Source organism: Schistocerca nitens, chromosome 7 (assembly GCF_023898315.1).
Source record: "Schistocerca nitens isolate TAMUIC-IGC-003100 chromosome 7, iqSchNite1.1, whole genome shotgun sequence".
NCBI classification, from domain to species: domain Eukaryota; kingdom Metazoa; phylum Arthropoda; class Insecta; order Orthoptera; family Acrididae; genus Schistocerca; species Schistocerca nitens.
In genome coordinates this window covers 343,840,361-343,858,174 of record NC_064620.1, presented here as the reverse complement: position 1 = coordinate 343,858,174, position 17,814 = coordinate 343,840,361, and the positions used below count along the sequence as shown (strand labels likewise).

Here is a 17,814-nt window from a genome sequence, read left to right as displayed (position 1 = left end):
ATTATTTAAACAGCTGAATATTCTATATGTGCCTCTATACACAGAAAAGCGTAATTAATGTAAAACGAAATGTTAACAATTTCCAATCCAACTCGGATCTACATACTTACAACACAAGAAAGTGCAATGACATTCATATAAAAAGAGTTAACAAGGCTTTGGCGCAGAAACAAACAAACATACAAGGAAGCAGATTGCATAACAAACTACCGGTAAAGATAAAAGAAATAAAAAAATTGTCTTCATTTAAAGAAGCAGTATTCAAATTTTTAATGACCAACTGCTATTATAGTGTAAAAGAATACCTGGAATAGCTTCATACTAAACAATTATATTTATGTACTCTGTGCCAATAGTAATTTTTATCTGACTGTTGCTATGATCTAAATAAATAATATGTACAAAAGTGCTAGAATTGTATATGTTATATCTAAATATCAACTGTGTATTCCATGTAAAAAGTCTTTCTCATACATCAATGTAAATAATCAAAGTTGTACATGCTATTTCAATGTGGTCTGATGTTATGTAGTCTACTATGCACATCTGTATTTTGTATAGTATTGTTCACCCTATATGTGTGTATATATATATATATATATATATATACTATGTATTTTTTGACGAAATCCATGCAATGTAAATTGTCTCTGGATGAATAAACTACTACTACTACTACTGCTACATGGCTTAGCCACAGCCAGGGGGATGTTTCCAGAATGAGATTTTCACTCTGCAGCGGAGTGTATGCTGATACGAAATTTCCTGGTAGATTAAAACTGTGTGCCGGACTGAGACTCCAACCTGGGATCTTTGCCTTTCCCGGGCAAGTGCTCTACCAGCTGTGAGGACAGGGAGTGAGTTGTGCTTGGGTAGCTCAGTTGGTAGAGCACTTGCCCATGAAAGGCAAAGGTCCCGGAGTTCGAGTCTTGGTCCGGCACACAGTTTTAATCTGCCAGGAAGTTTCACATCAGTGCACACTCTGCTGCAGGGTAAAAATCTCACTCTGGAAACATCCCCCAGGCTGTGACTAAGCCATGTATCCGCAATATCCTTTCTTTCAGGAGTGCTAGTTCTGCAAGGTTCGCAGGAGAGCTTCTGTGAAGTTTGGAAGGTAGGAGACGAGGTACTGGCGGAAATAAAGCTGTGAGGACGGGCCGTGAGTCGTGCTTTGGTAGCTCAGTTGGTGCCAGCATGGTAGCTCAGCATGTTCGGTCAGAAAGCTGGTTGGCGTCTGTAATAAAAAACTGAGTAGAAGGATCAACAAACGAACTTAAACGGATGTCCTGTGACGTCCGCAACAAGCAAACACAACGAAAAAAAAAAAAAAAAAAAATTGGTGGAGCACTTGCCCGCGAAAGGCAAAAGTTCCGAGTTGGAGTCTTGGTGTGGCACACAGTTTTAATCTGCCAGGAAGTTTCAATGTAGATGGTGTTTATAAACGAATGGTGCTGTTTTAAAAATTTATAATAAATCAGTTTATTCTTTTATATGGGCAAACTTTACAGCATAAGCAGCGGCAACTGTCCAACCATTATGATCCATTAATCACAATCCTTAAATATGTGCACCCTTTGTTACACAACACACAACTACATGGTAATCGAACTCTTCCCATACTTCGCATAGTATATCCTATGTAATGGTCTGCGGTGTGTGCTTTATCCAATAGTGCACCTCCTCAGCAGACACAGGTACACAAACTCGCTCTTTCACAAACCCTCACAGAGAGAAATCGCAGGGTGTTCAATCTGGTTAATGGGATGACCAGCGGAGAAGGGTGTTGTCTGCTGTTGCAACTCATCTAATCCAGCATTGATGAAAAATATGACTAAGGAGCTCTCTTGCATTCCTGTGAAAATGAGATGGAGCACTGTCCAGTCGCAAAGTATAGTGATCATAGCAGGTGTTCAGCTAGGGTAACAATCAGGTATCCAATATGTCTCAAAATCAGTTAACCATCGCCGTTTGTTGTTCAAAGAAAAATGGGTCGCGCACTTCCTCACGCGACACCACACAAAAAATTTTCATCTTTGGAGAGTCACGTTGATGCTCTGTCAGCATATACAGTTTCTGCTTCTACAGATATGGACATTGTGCATGTTCACCTTGCCACTTAGATGGAAATTGGCCTCATTGAAGAAGATGAGTCTTTCTACAAAACCAGCGTCCTCCATTTTTAATTACAGCTCTTCAAAAAATGGTTCAAATGGCTCTGAGCACTATGGGACTTAACATCTTAGGTCATCAGTCCCCTAGAACTTAGAACTACTTAAACCTAACTAACCTAAAGACATCACACACATCCATGCCCGAGGCAGGATTCGATCCTGCGACCATAGCAGTCCTGCGGTTTCGGACTGCAGCGCCTACAACCGCAAGGCCACCGCGGCCGGCTACAGCTCTTCACAAAAGTCACTTCTTCTCACTTTGTCTGCTGGTGTAAGGGTCTGCACTAATCCCACTTTGTACAGTTTAAAACGTAGCTGCTTACGCAACACCTTCCTCACCGTAATCCTTGGCGTGAATAATCCAATTACTTTATTAAATGACCTGCACTCTTTTGACGTTTGCATCAGACACACGAGGTCGACCAGCACTCTTCCCCATACAAAGGTATCCGATTTTCACAAACTGTCGGTACCACCTACCTACATTACTCTTGTGTGGTGGGTCTTTTCTAAACCGTGCACAAAATACATGCTACACTGTACCCACAGATCTGGACACCTCAAACTGGAGCACAAAGAAAGCGTTTTCCTGTTGCGCCGCCATCGCCGCCATCCTGAAAACAGATGCTATGACTACGCACTAAGCATTCCAAGCAAACTGTGGGTAGCACATCGATAACTCGCACAGCTGCCGCTGATTATGCTGTAAGATTTGTTCATATAAAGTAATAAATGTATTCATTATTAATTATTGAAAACCGTGACCATTCATTTACAAACATCTTGCACATAAACCGTTAGGAAAAAAATTATTTATTGTACTTTAAATGTGTAAAGTCCATAAAAGATTGAAAAAGAACTAATTGTTTCTGGTACCTGCTACGTGTACCCTAAGTGGGTGAGAGATAAATATTCTCCTTTTCACTAGCACTCTTGTCAGCACAGCGTAGCTGTAGATGATGATATGTGCATGCTTCCACACCATACATTTTTTTAATAAAGTGCAATTCCTATCCTGTGCCTTTTGTGGCGAAATTATTTGCATCATACTTGTAAGAACTGTATTAATAAGAGCACCCCTTCGAAAAGAGAATGATTGGTTTGTGCTGCCCAGAAGTGCAAGACGATTTTGCTGTAGTAGAGATAAAGCACGAGGAACATAAAGATGAGCAATGCTACGCATTCATCATTACAAATTGTTTGCCTGATGCGAAACACATAATCCCACTATAGTAATCTCATAACCTCAGTATTTTGTACTATGGGCAATAAGACACCGTAAACATATTTTTACCCGTCTGGGTGAATATACGGACTGAAAAGTAGCGCCTCCAAATCTTGTGTGTGTAAACTCTTCAGGTTTTTTAAATAAAACAGATATTATTAACATTGTACATCTTTATTCTTCGTGTCTACGTATTTATTTCTCAACTTATTCACACTGGTGACTAACACATTTCTTTCAATGAGAGACAAGTTTATTGAAGCCGTCTATATCTGAGCCACAACTTCACCTCTGCTTGCACGTAGCCATTATGGAAGTGAAGTCCTTGCAGGCGTTCTCTAAGTTTTGGAAAATAGATGACAATTGGGTTGGGTCAAGTCGGGACTGTATGGAGCACGATTGATGATCGATGATAGTGAATCCACGGCGTCGGATTGTTGCAGATTTTGCAGCACTCATGTGTAGTCTGGTACTTTTCAGTGAGCCCTCATGATCTAGAATTATTATTGATCACTTGTGTAAAAGATTTCGGAAAATGATTCGAATTTTTGTGGTGTCTTACATAAAAAAATACATCAGATTACCGGCTTTGCTTGTCAGCCTGAGACCGTTACCACGGTGGATTAATAGATGCGGTGTATAATTAAAATGCAAGTTGCCTCAAGTGTACGTTCCCTAAAAAATTATGCAAGCAGAGTTTCACGATAACTGTGTTATAGCTCCTACACATCCAGGGTTCACCTATGCATATGCCAGAACAACTGCAATGCTCGCTAATTCTGCACACATGTCGCAAAGTCTTCACATTTTTTAACGTTGGTCCAAACTCTAGGTCACTCTATGCTTATAAGTTTGTCACATGAGGATGACATCACTCCTGGTGAGGACTCAAAAATTATTAGAAGGCATAAGTACCCACAAGCCACCATACCTTCTGGAGGGTACCTTGTAACACTCGCAAATAGAGTGAGGGGAAAAACGACTATCTATATGCCTCTGTATGAGTACCAATTTTTTGCTCTTATCTTTGTGGTCCTTGCACAAAATGTACGCTGGCGATAGGATAATCATTCTATTGTCAGGTATGAGGAGCAATCATATGAAAACCAAACTCTTGCCATGATGGACCCATGGAATTTTTCTATTCAAAAGTAATCATCCACGCACTATGACTTCAATTCCTGTTTCATACAATGCAGTCAGCCACCAACAGCTCCACAGCCTCAACCTATCTTACACTTCCTCACCCCACTGAAACCGACGTCCATCCATGTCTCTTTTCAGGTTGACAAAGATATGAAAATTACGCTGCAAAAGATCTGGACTGTTGACAGGATGTTGCAATGTTTCCCAACCAAATCGCTGAAGTGCAGCCTTCATCTGTTTGGCAGTGTGGGGATGGCCATCATCGTGCAACATGATTATTCCTCCGACAGCCCTAGTGCAAACGGCAAAGCAAACTGTGGAGACATTCCACATCCCTCCCGTCAAAGGAAATCCAAAGATATTCATACAGGTTCCAATAACATAACGATGCCCACTTCTTCGACTGCAGGGGGCCCTCTGCTCTTCGTGTTCCTCGAGTGTCTAGTGTGGAACCACAATCAGTGCACAGGACTATGAAGACACTTTGCATAATGTCAAAACGCTCAGGAATGCTGTTGGATATAACCATCATGTTGCACGATAACGCCCAGTCCCACACTGCCAGACATGCATGGATGTCGGTTTCTCTTGGACGAGGAAGTGCAAAAGTGGGTGCAGTTATGGATCTGTCAGTGGCTGACCGAGTTCTGTGAAAAAGGACTCGATCGTCTCGTCTCCCAGTGGGACCAATGCCTTAATGTGTGTGGTGATTGCTTTTGAATGGAACCATTCCATGGCCCTGTTATAGCAGGTATCCGGTTTTCACCTGACTGTTCCTTATACAAATGCCCGTTCTCTAAAATTTCTCAGTAGCCTTTCCACAAAATGAACGTTGCTTCCTCTGCTCTGATTCTGGTTTCAGTTCACGTAACATTCACGTGTTGATCAACCGTACCAGGACAAAATCTAGCATTAGCTGATTGATTAACAGAAAGTTTTCTAAAAATTTAGCCATCAGTGCCTCAAAAGTGTGTTACAGCATTTCTACAAGCAACAAAAGATTTACTGCTGGTAAAGAATTTCCAAAGTGCATGCTGCAGATAAATGCCAACAACATAAAGTTTAAACCAGCAAGTGTTAACAAAATATGCACGTAGGCCATAATTTATAAAAATGTCAAAGCTTTTCCATCCTCCAAGGCAAGAACATTTGTATGGATCTCTGATAATTAGAGAGATACTCAATGAAGAATATTACAATGTGTTAAATACTCTGCACAAAACACTTTGGCTGGTGTCGTCTTATTACATACTCTGCTTCCACTGGTGAGTGATAATTGTTTTGGGTAGATGTTAATTGAATCTCTAATCTTTTTCAGCACACCCAGAGAGCAGGCAGAGCTTTTCCAGATACCGACGTGTGTGTGTGTGTGTGTGGGGGGGGGGGGGGGGGGGGAAGTAGTTCACTGGGCTACAGGATTCAAATACAAGAGGGATGGGATGTGTGTGACCAATTCCAGCTTCGGAGCTATACACTGTGTGGTCAAAAGTATCCGGACGCCCCCAAACACATATGTTTTTCATATTAGGTCCATTGTGCTGCCAGCTACCGCCAGGTACTCCATATCAGCGACCTCAACAGTCGTTAGACATCGTGAGAGAGCAGAATGGGGCACTCGGCAGAACTCACGGACTTCGAACATGGTCAGGTGATTGGGTGTCACTTGTGTCACAAGTCTGTACGCGACATTTCAACACTCCTAAACATCCCTAGGTCCACTGATTCCTATGTTGTAGTGAATTGGAAACGTGAAGGGACACAAACAGCACAAAAGCGTACAGGTTGACCTCGTCTGTTGACTGATAGTGACCACCTACACTTGAAGAGGGTCGTAATGTGTAATTGGCAGACTTCTATCCAGACCATCACACAGGAATTCCAAATTGCATCAAGATCCATTGCAAGTATTACGACAGTTAGCAGGGAGTTGAGAAAACTTCGATTTCGTGGTTTAGCAGCTGCTCATAAGCCACACATCATGCTGATGAATACCAAACGACGCCTGGCTTGGTGTAAGGACCATAAACAATGGACGACTGAACAGTGGAAAAAAGTTGTTTAGAGTGACGAATCACGGTACACAATGTGGCGATCCAATGGCATGGGGTGGATGTTGATAATGTCCAGTGGACGTCATCTGCCAGCACGTGTAGTGCCAACAGTAAAATTCGGATGTAGTGGTGTTATGGAGTGGTCGTGTTTCTCATGGAAGGGACTTGTCGTTTTGTGTGGCACTATCACAGCACAGGCCTACAATGATGTTTTAAGCACCTTCTCACTTTCCACTGTTGAAGAGCAATTTGGGGATGGCGATTGCACCTTTCAACACAATCGAGCACCTGTTGATAGGGCGCGACCTCTGGCGGAGTGGTTACACGACAATTACATTACTGTAATGGACTTGCGTGGACATAGTCTTGACCTGAATCCTACAGAACACCTTTGGGATGTTTTGAAACGCCGACTTCGTGCCAGGCCTCACCGACCGACATCGATACCTCTCCTCAGTGCAGAACTCCGTGAAGAATGGGTTGCCATTCCCCAAGAAACCTTCCATCACCTGACTGAACGTATGCCTGCGAGAGTGGAAGCTGTCATGAATGCTAAGGGTGGGCCAACACCATATTTAATTCCAGCATTACCGATGGAGGGCACGACGAACTTGTAAGTCATTTTTAGCCAGGTGTCCGGATACGTTTGATCACATAGTGTGCTCAGGGCTGGCTGGAGACTATAGCAGTAGCAGAAGCAGGCTGCGGCGGTGGTGGTGGCGCCGGGCTTCTGCAGAGAAGTACGTCACTGTTTGATTCTGTATTTTATGTGTGGTGCCTTGGAATGTTGTTGAAGAATCAACAAAGTTATAATTCAGATGGTTTATCGACAGATAGCGCATGAACGATGCACCTCTCTACAGCCATGTGTATCGTATAGTGGCAAGCTCGGTAGATGTGGCCGCGGAGAGTTGATGACTTTGTATGTAGAAATTTTGTTGCACTGTGGCCATTGTTAGGTCCCGCTTAGGGAGAGAGGACACGTGAATACTTTTGATTATTTCCATAGCTATTTATTAGTCTTATAGTGATGCTACACACAAATAAGGCAGAAGTGTAGCAACAGCTAATATGTTTAAAACTCGTGTATGTAGGTTAATTGTAATTACATGTCGTCTTACTCCTTTTACTCTACCTGGGAAGACTTGAGGCTGGTTCACCAAGAATGACGTCGGCCACCCATTAGTTTTAGTAATAAGAAGCTGAATTCTTATTGGTCTGCTTGTTTCCCACCTTTGTTGAAGCCTTCCTATTAGTCCAGAGAGAAACGAGGCAGAGGGGGGAATTCTCGTTTGTGGAGGGACCTGACAGAATGTTTCATTTCGTGACAGATACCAGTAAACAGAAATGAACTGTTGTGATCATTCGAAATTGAACTTACAGAAGGTACAACCAGGAGTGTTTTTTGTTAATTTCTTTGCAATGTGTCTGTTGGTAATACAGTATAGTCCACATGTAGGGGAATATTGGTAGTTTCATTTCTGGAATTGTATTGCTCAACTCTTGGCCATGATTGAAGGAAAGGTCTTGGAGTTCCATCCAGAATAACCTTAAGGGATCCTCACACGTTCAATAATGTTGTCAATCTGGCAATATATTGAATGACTGACAGCTTGTATTGACGAACTGTCAGTACTAGAAATATTGATGGGCAGTATTGACGGACCTCAATACCTACTGATCATGTGAGATCAAATATTGATGGTGTGATAATATTCTCCATTTAGATGCTGACAGAACTTCTGGAACCAGCCACATGGCATTAGTTTGCACGGTTTATTTTTTCAATTTGCTGTTGTGTATATCATAGGGGAACGGTGGGTATAATGGGCCATTTAAGGAAAAATGTAAATTACTAAATATATTTGTAGCTTAACTCAGTTATGAGCAAAAAAATCGTATTTTCAACTTCTTTCCTCTAAGTAATAAAAATATATTTAGCAGTATATGAAGAGAATATAACACAAAATGTAATTAGAATTAACCTTGCACTCTGGGCATTTTAAAAATTGGTGGGTAGTATGGGCCACACCAATATGATTATGTTCATAAATCAAAAACATTGTTTTGAATAAAAGTTTTATTGTTTAATACTATACACACTGTATAATATATTATAGCTCATTTATCCAATGAGTTATTTAGCTTACAGAGATACAAAAATAAAACAGTAAGTCATCAATGTCCGCACAGTGCTCATGGTGCCCAGCCTTCACACTTGTTGCACTGAATACAGCTTTCCTTATAGCTTTCTATATAAACAATGCACTTCACATCTACAACGTCTTGAGGAGTGCTTGGTGTAGGACTGTCATTATGAGAAATTTTTATTTGTTCATTTCGCTTGTTATTATTGATCATCACTTGTTCTTGTTTTGAAAATTTCATTTGTTCTTTTTCTGTTGTGCATTTTCCTTTTGCTCTTCTGAATCTTTCTTGCCTGTCAGCATATTTTTTATTGGAGTTGATGTCAATATTTCGTTTCACTCTGCCTTTCCTTTTCGACATGTCAACCTCTTTTCGCTGGAGGAAGGCAAAGGCGACACTTCTTTTAAAACACCTGAAAAACCAGAATGTTCACTTGAGTGTAATACATTGGAAGAAGTGGTGGTCTCTCCAGAAGTGATTGTAGATTCTGCATGGGAAGCAAGCTGAGGGGGGAGGGGAGAGCGGCTATCACAGCTGCTGGTGAGATTGATGTGGGTGTCCTAGATGTAGCAACAACAGCCCCATCACACGTCATCTCAGGGAGAGGTTCCTGTACAATGTTGGTAACATCACTGCCCATAAAGTCGAAATCAGTAAATATGTCTGTGCATCTAAATCCATTTTCAGCTAAATCTAGTCAACACACTTGCTTGTAAGCATCAACTACCAAAGTCATTAATTCTTGACCCTGGATTAACCCTCATCAACAAAGTGCAAGCAGTGTTGTAGCAGTTTTTGAAAGGTTTCATGAACGTCCTATACAGAGGCTGCAACTTATGAGAACTGTGTAGGGGAAAACTTAGCATACAGACATGGTTTTCCCAAGCAAGCATGATGACATGTGACTGACATGCCCATCTACAATCAGCAAGACAGGATCTCCTGCTGAGGCCTTTGTGAAGGAAACAAAGTGTCAAAGCCACTTAAGAAAAGCCTCAGCTGTCATCCAGCCCCTAAAAGTAGGAAAACTAATGCTTTCGGTTGGAGCACCAATCATGAGCTTGTCATTCATTCGTTTCTTTGGGAAAATAAAAAGTGGAGGAATAAATTTCCCAGTTGCACTCATACAAAACAGAAGTGTAACATTACGTCCCCTCTCCTGGATGTAATTTTCCCCACTTGACATTTGCCTTTCACTGTAATGACCTTATCATCTTCATGCACACACAATACACCAGTCTCGTCTGCATTCAAAATTTGAGATGGATGAAGGAATGCTTTTTTAAGAGGATTTCAAATTGCCTCAAGAAACTTTCGACCTGTGGCTTGTTAAACCCTACACACCACATAAGACTAGTTGATTGTGGTTTCCTGTAGGTGAAATTTGGGTGCTTCTTCATAAAACTGGCATAAAAATATTTTACAGCCTTTTTTTTTTGTTGAATCTGTGACTCAAAATTAATTTTTCTGCCAGATCATAGACCAGTTTCAAATATTCTGTTTTGTACAGGGGCATTAGTCTCGAATCTAAATCCATCAAATCAGCTTCTAAAAGTTTTTCACATCTTTCATTAAAGGTTGATTTAAAAACCCCTATTTGTGGTTTCATATCATTTGGCTCATTATTTGCTATAGATTTTAACTTCCTTTGCAGACTGTTTCTAGGTACATGGTATGGGTCAGTTGCAGCTCTTTCAGAAAGTTTATTTTTCAATACACTTGCAACAGCATTCTTCATATCTTTCTCTGACCATTCTCCCTGACCTTCAACTTCTGGTTTTTTTCTTAAGTGTTGGAAAAGTATCCTAAAAAAAAAGGAAATGAGTTCCGTGGCCCATACCACCTGAATGTTCAAAAATGTTTCAAATGGCTCTGAGTACTATGGGACTTAACATCTAAGGTCTCTAGTCCCCTAGAACTTAGAACTACTTAAACCTAACTAACGTAAGGACATCACACACATCCATGCCCATGGCAGGATTCGAACCTTGTGACCATAGCAGTCACTCTGTCCCGCACTGAAGCGCCTAGAACTGCTCGGCCACCACGGCTGGCACCTGAATGTCGCCTGGCCCCTACTACCTGACTCACACTGATATGAAAACATGGTAGTAAGCGAAACATTGTTAGAGCAAACGATATGCAATTGTCAGTATCTTGCATTAATAGAGTAAACTAAATAACAGCTCTAGTTTCATAAGTATATTCTTACCTGTAATGATTCAGGGTGATGTTAGAAAATATTTGAGGCAACAACTTGTGCAAGCACAAACAAACAATAATTAGTTGCAGCTGATATGACGCTAGGAGGCAAACAAACTCTCTGCACATGGAAAAATGATACTGGTGGCAAAGATTACACTGTGTACCATGCTGCTACCTAGTAGTGAATAGCTGAAATACCAACTGATCCATACTACCCCGCTGGCCCATCCTACCTGCTATTCCCCTACAACAGATTGAATTTTTAAGCAGCCTTTTAACAAAAAAGAATGTTAATAGGCCTAGGCAATGGTAATCATTGTGAATGCCACTCTAGGATGGATACTGGAGGATTATCTATGACATTGTGTACTTCATTAATTTGAAAATATGGAATAGATTGTTGTGTTACTTTTTGTTTTGAAAAAACACTCGTATTTCAAAAAATGCGTCCTATCTCTGCAATGACAAGTAAGCATCTTGCGTTCACCAAATTATCACAAAGCATAAAAAAATGTTTTACGGTGATTGCTTGAACAGGTCTTTGCCAGGCAGATATAACTGCTTGAAAGGTTTCCATAGAATTTTACTAATTCTGCTTGCTGATCTTACTGAACTAAGTTTCGAGCATTAAAATCACATGGCTGTTGCGAGACATCTCAAAGTTACTCCTAATCTGTTGGCGAGTGTGATTGCCTCTCTCATTAATGTATTTTGCTTCTCTGTCTTATCATGTATTAACACAAATAACTTGTCATGAGATGCAGAACTCATCAGAAAATAATCTGTGATGCTGATTTCGATCAGTAAATTAACATGCGACCAGTCTTGCAAGCTGTAATTAATATAACTGCAACACACGCCTTCTTTTGGGTGTTCAACATCTTAACCTTGTAAAGTCACCTTGTCAACTGACTACACTCCTGGAAATGGAAAAAAGAACACATTGACACCGGTGTGGCAGACCCACCATACTTGCTCCGGACACTGCGAGAGGGCTGTACAAGCAATGATCACACGCACGGCACAGCAGACACACCAGGAACCGCGGTGTTGGCCGTTGAATGGCGCTAGCTGCGCAGCATTTGTGCACCACCGCCGTCAGTGTCAGCCAGTTTGCCGTGGCATACGGAGCTCCATCGCAGTCTTTAACACTGGTAGCATGCCGCGACAGCGTGGACGTGAACCGTATGTGCAGTTGACGGACTTTGAGCGAGAGCGTATAGTGGGCATGCGGGAGGCCGGGTGGACGTACCGCCGAATTGCACAACACGTGGGGCATGAGGTCTCCACAGTACATTGAACTTGTCGCCAGTGGTCGGCGGAAGGTGCACGTGCCTGTCGACCTGGGACCGGACCGCAGCGACGCACGGATGCATGCCAAGACCGTAGGATCCTACGCAGTGCCGTAGGGGACCGCACCGCCACTTCCCAGCAAATTAGGGACACTGTTGCTCCTGGGGTATCGGCGAGGACCATTCACAACTGTCTCCATGAAGCTGGGCTACGGTCCCGCACACCGTTAGGCCGTCTTCCGCTCACGCCCTAACATCGTGCAGCCCGCCTCCAGTGGTGTCGCGACAGGCGTGAATGGAGGGACAAATGGAGACGTGTCGTCTTCAGCGATGAGAGTCGCTTCTGCCTTGGTGCCAATGATGGTCGTATGCGTGTTTGGCGCCGTGCAGGTGAGCGCCACAATCAGGACTGCATACGACCGAGGCACACAGGGCCAACACCCGGCATCATGGTGTGGGGAGCGATCTCCTACACTGGCCGTACACCACTGGTGATCGTCGAGGGGACAGTGAATAGTGCACGGTACATCCAATCCGTCATCGAACCCATCGTTCTACCATTCCTAGACCGGCAAGGGAACTTGTTGTTCCAACAGGACAATGCATGTCCGCATGTATCCCGTGCCACCCAACGTGCTCTAGAAGGTGTAAGTCAACTACCCTGGCCAGCAAGATCTCCGGATCTGTCCCCCATTGAGCATGTTTGGGACTGGATGAAGCGTCGTCTCACGCGGTCTGCACGTCCAGCACGAACGCTGGTCCAACTGAGGCGCCAGGTGGAAATGGCATGGCAAGCCGTTCCACAGGACTACATCCAGCATCTCTACGATCGTCTCCATGGGAGAATAGCAGCCTGCATTGCTGCGAAAGGTGGATATACACTGTACTAGTGCCGACATTGTGCATGCTCTGTTGCCTGTGTCTATGTGCCTGTGGTTCTGTCAGTGTGATCATGTGATGTATCTGACCCCAGGAATGTGTCAATAAAGTTTCCCCTTCCTGGGACAATGAATTCACGGTGTTCTTATTTCAATTTCCAGGAGTGTATTTTGTCAATGTTATTGCTAGTGTGATGTTGCTCCAATATAGTGAAGGTTTGACAAAAAAGTAGCTTACTGCATATATATAATGAATGTATGCAGGCCTCCTTTCTGAGATAATGGAGGCACACAATTCTCCTATAGAAGTTGATAGACAAATATTTCCGCCATAATACACAAGAAGAAAATTAATAACAATGTCATGCCTTGTAATGAATATGTTTGAGTTCACAGCCTTAATGGACAAAATTTTCCACCTTTTTGCATAATACAGGGTACAGTGACATCATGAATTTAATCACACACTTCATTGTCAAAACGTCTTTCATCATAAACTATCCTAATATTTGTCACTATTTTGCATAATATGGCATGACGTCATTAATTTGTTATAGCTCATTATATATTCCATCATTTTGTTGAAAGCATCATGATGTTGACATGAAGTGACATGACGTGAAGTGACATGACAGTGACGTGATATCAAAAGCAGTTAATTATTATTTATAACAAATAAGCACACCCAAGTCCTCTCACTGCAGCATACATACCGGTACCTCAAATGACCAAATTCACAATAATTCAGATTGTTATGTATTTAGAACAAATTCACTAATTAAAATAATAATGAATTTAATTTCTTAAAAACCCCATTTTATAAAAGCCCACACCCTGGTCCTCTCACTGTGGAACCCAGACATAAAACTCACATAAAACTCACATAATCAGGATAATATTATATATAATTTATTATTAGTATTATTATTATTATTATTATTAGTAACAAATACTCACACCATTATCCCATAGTGAACAGTACAAAAACAGTGTAGTCACCACAAATGCTTAATTTGTAAAAGACTGAGGAGGGGGAGGGGGATCTTGAATTTCAATGGTCCAGTGGTGAGTAGGGTGGGAGTGGGGTATGGGTGTTAACCTTCAATGTAATTTGCACAATTGCCTCGGGTGCATGGAATGAACGGAGTTTCCTGGAGGGGAATGGAATAGGGGGGGGGGGGGATAGGTGACCTCGTACAGCAGCCTGTTGGCCTGTTGTCCAACTACCTGCGGTGTAACCTGATATCAGAAATATAACCTGATACTCAAGATCATTTTTATCCTGTACCGGCAGTACAGTAATAGATTGAGGGTCTGTCTTGATGCAAAACATTTTTGTTTTATTTTTTTTCCTTCCCAAACTAGTTTCAGCAACAGTAGCATCACTAGATAATTACTTTCTACTTTCATTGAAGGTAAAATAGAGAGCTATGGAGCTAGGTTTGAATCCTCCTGACAGCTCAGTGATGGTGCTACTGGGAACAGTGGGATGTTGCTGCCTTGATTCTCATGACCTATAGAAAAAAGCCATGGTGCCAACAAAGGCTGCAGCTTCCTGCTGTAGGAACCCAATCACTCCTACCTATGGAGTAGTGATGGTTGCAATTTTCTCGCTTCCCCTTCTACTGCTACTTGTGAGGGAGAGGTGGTGATAGCAAATGAGGCATCTGTGGTCCAGGTCAAAGATTATGTGGACTAAAAGGTCTAGCAAGTAGTGTCTGTGTTTCAGATGAACTTTGTAATGCCACTGTTGGTGGCCATCCATTTACATGTGGTAGGGGCAGTGTTTGTTGCCTACAGTGAATGTTGTGGGTGCTCACACAGCATGCTATCCTAATGGTTGCACCCACACCATGTCCCAATATGGACATGACAGTGTGGTGATCCTCACTAAAGCTGCTGCAATTTTGGAGGAGTTTTAGTGGCTGTATACTGTGCAGAGACTGCCTGGCTCTACACAGGAATCTTTGCAGTGCTGTGGTGCTTAAAAATATTGTTGGGGCAACTTATTTAGATGTCAACTAAATCACTGTCTTCATTTTCTGTGTAGAAGCTGACCATCCATTCTCCCTCCCCATTGAATTATGCGTATAATGTGGTAATAAAGAGGTGCTGAATGTCATTTTTTCCACAAAATTATGTAAAGGTGGGTATTTATTGCAGACCATTATCTGCGAGTACTGTTTCTTCACATGCTTTCAATGGCAAATACTTGACTTAATGTCTTAATTGTGTACTCTGAGGTCATACAGAGTGATTTTTCCAAAGAAGAACAAACTGCAGAAAACAATCCCTGATAGGTTGCGGAAGGATGTAAGCCAATAAATATGTTACAAGCAATGTATACTCACTTGAATGTGCAAATAAGAGATCTTTGACAGTGACCCTAGTATCAGCATGAGGCAGGTTGCCTGCCAACATGGGGTAACCCAGATGGCTGTGTGGAATATTCTCTATGATAACTGTCAATATTTATATCTCTTATAATGTGTTTATACCTTATTACCTATGGACTTGCCTCTGCAGTGACATTTTTTCCACTTGTTTGTCACACAGGCCATCAGAGTGCTGTGATTTTTGTCGTACATTCTATTTACAGATGTGACTACCTTCATGAGAAGTGGTATCATCAACATTCGCAACACCCACCTGTGATGGCAGTGAACCGTCAGTGCTGATTGAGCCTCAGTGTATGGTTGGGGATTATTGGTGACCATGTCATGGGACCAGCCATCCTTACATCGTGCTTCACAGGCAGGACATATCTGCACTTTCTGCAGGTGACCTTGTCTCCTCTTTTGGCAGATGTGCCTTTGGTGTTCTTCTTTGTCTTCTTTTCCTGCCACTCCCTGAGCCTAGGGCCTGTGCCAGTCTCACCATCTCTTCCTTGGCCTTCCTATGCTTCTCTTACCCCTTGGTTTGTTTGCAACACACTGCTAGTCCAAAATACCTGTGTGGTAGCATATGATGCACTGTACATTTCCCCTTCATTTTTCATTGTATTGGATTGCCTTTTGGGTTGCTGATTGAATCCCTAATTCTTCTTTTATTACTTAATTTCTAATTTTGTATTCCTGAGTGCAGCCTTTCACAGATCTTAGAAATTACATTTTTGATACTTCTACTTGCCATAAATTTTACTTATCAGTATCAAACTTTCTGGCCCACATAATAAAGTGGGAACTGCCGTAACCTTATAAAATTTTGATCTTGTCTCTTTCCTTGTTTTATCCTTGGGTTTTCTCCTCCTTTGCTGGTAAGTATCAGCTTTTTCCTGTATACCCATATCATGATAATATGGTACGTCACACCTTAAATATTTGAAATGGATTACTTATTCTATCATTTTATTATTGAGGACTATTTTTGTTTGTTTTGTGTGAATACCTAAGGAGATCATGGTTTTAGTTTTATTTGTGAGTAAAGTCAGGTTGTAGTGTGTGCATATCTCATTTAGGATAAGTAACGATGTTTGTAATTCATCTTCACTGTCATTCATGATAACTTGATCACACATGAATATCACCATTTTAATATATTTATTCCTCACAGTATTTATGCCTTGTGATGTTCTGTCTCTTTTTCATTCTCTGGTCGGGTCATTTATATAGATACTGAATGATGTTGATGACAGGCTACACCTTTTTTTCCTGGTGTCCACGTATAGACTTTTTGTGACTTCTAATAGATGTTGAGGGGTTCCTCTTTTTTTCATTATTATCTGTAAATTATCTCTGGGAACTCTCTCAAATGCTTTTTCAAAATTCACAAATGCTAGGTAAGTTTTCAGATCACATTCTCATCTCTTTTGTATTATCTGTTCCAGAATGAACATGGTGGTATAAAGTCTAATGCCAGTACTATATGCTGGTGCCCAGCTCACTTTCCTCCAGAGTTCACTAGTACAGACAGAACATTCCTAGTTCTCTGATATGTTTTAAAGTGTGCTTTCAATCACTGAAGTGTACGCTGTCAAAGATCTTTTATCTTATCTTGGAACACATTTCCAACCATATATCCATATGAACCATTATCCTCCTTATCCTCTCAGAGATCATTGCATCTGCCTCACAAATGAAAATTTTGAAGAGTCCTCCACAATAAGCCACATCTTGTTCAGAAGTGGGCCACAAACTCAGTGTGTGACCCATGGAGAGAAAACATTCTAGGGAGAGTCTTGTGGTGCACAGTCAGAATATGAGAAGGTTAGGTGCTCAGTCTTCTTATTATAGCTGGCCAGTAGACATGAGAGCAGGCTGGCCTCTCCATGTGGTTGATGCTTCAAAGTCTTGCCTGCTGCAATGATAGCATTGTAGTGCAGAGGGCAAGAGAAACAATCACTTGGTGTGGTTCACCCTCTATGCCAAATAGTAGCATACCTTCTTGAGCTGTTTAGGAATGCCTTAGAACAAAATAGCCTTTCAGAATCAGAATGGTTCATTCTGGTTGTTGCTTAGGCCAGCCTAACTTCACCCATTTCAAATTGTCTAAAAGTGTGATATTTTACTTTGACTAAAAGTTAAAAATTAGAGGTGATAAGCTATTATCCCCTTGTGTTATCAGACTCTCACTTTTAGTTACAAATGGCTAAAAAATTTCTCTTTAAATTTGTATTTGTTAAAATTTCCAGAATTATATATCCTAATACTGCTTTAACTCCAAATTCTCTAGTTATTTTTCTTGTCTACTGAATTAAAC

General features: G+C 41.5%; 1 protein-coding gene across 1 annotated transcript in view; it reads left to right on the top strand.

Moving 5' to 3' along the window:
• The window catches only part of LOC126195609 (WD repeat-containing protein on Y chromosome-like), a 455,713-nt gene that overhangs the window by 13,005 nt on the left and 424,894 nt on the right, over positions 1-17,814 (top strand). The gene's annotated exons all lie outside the window — the stretch shown is intronic.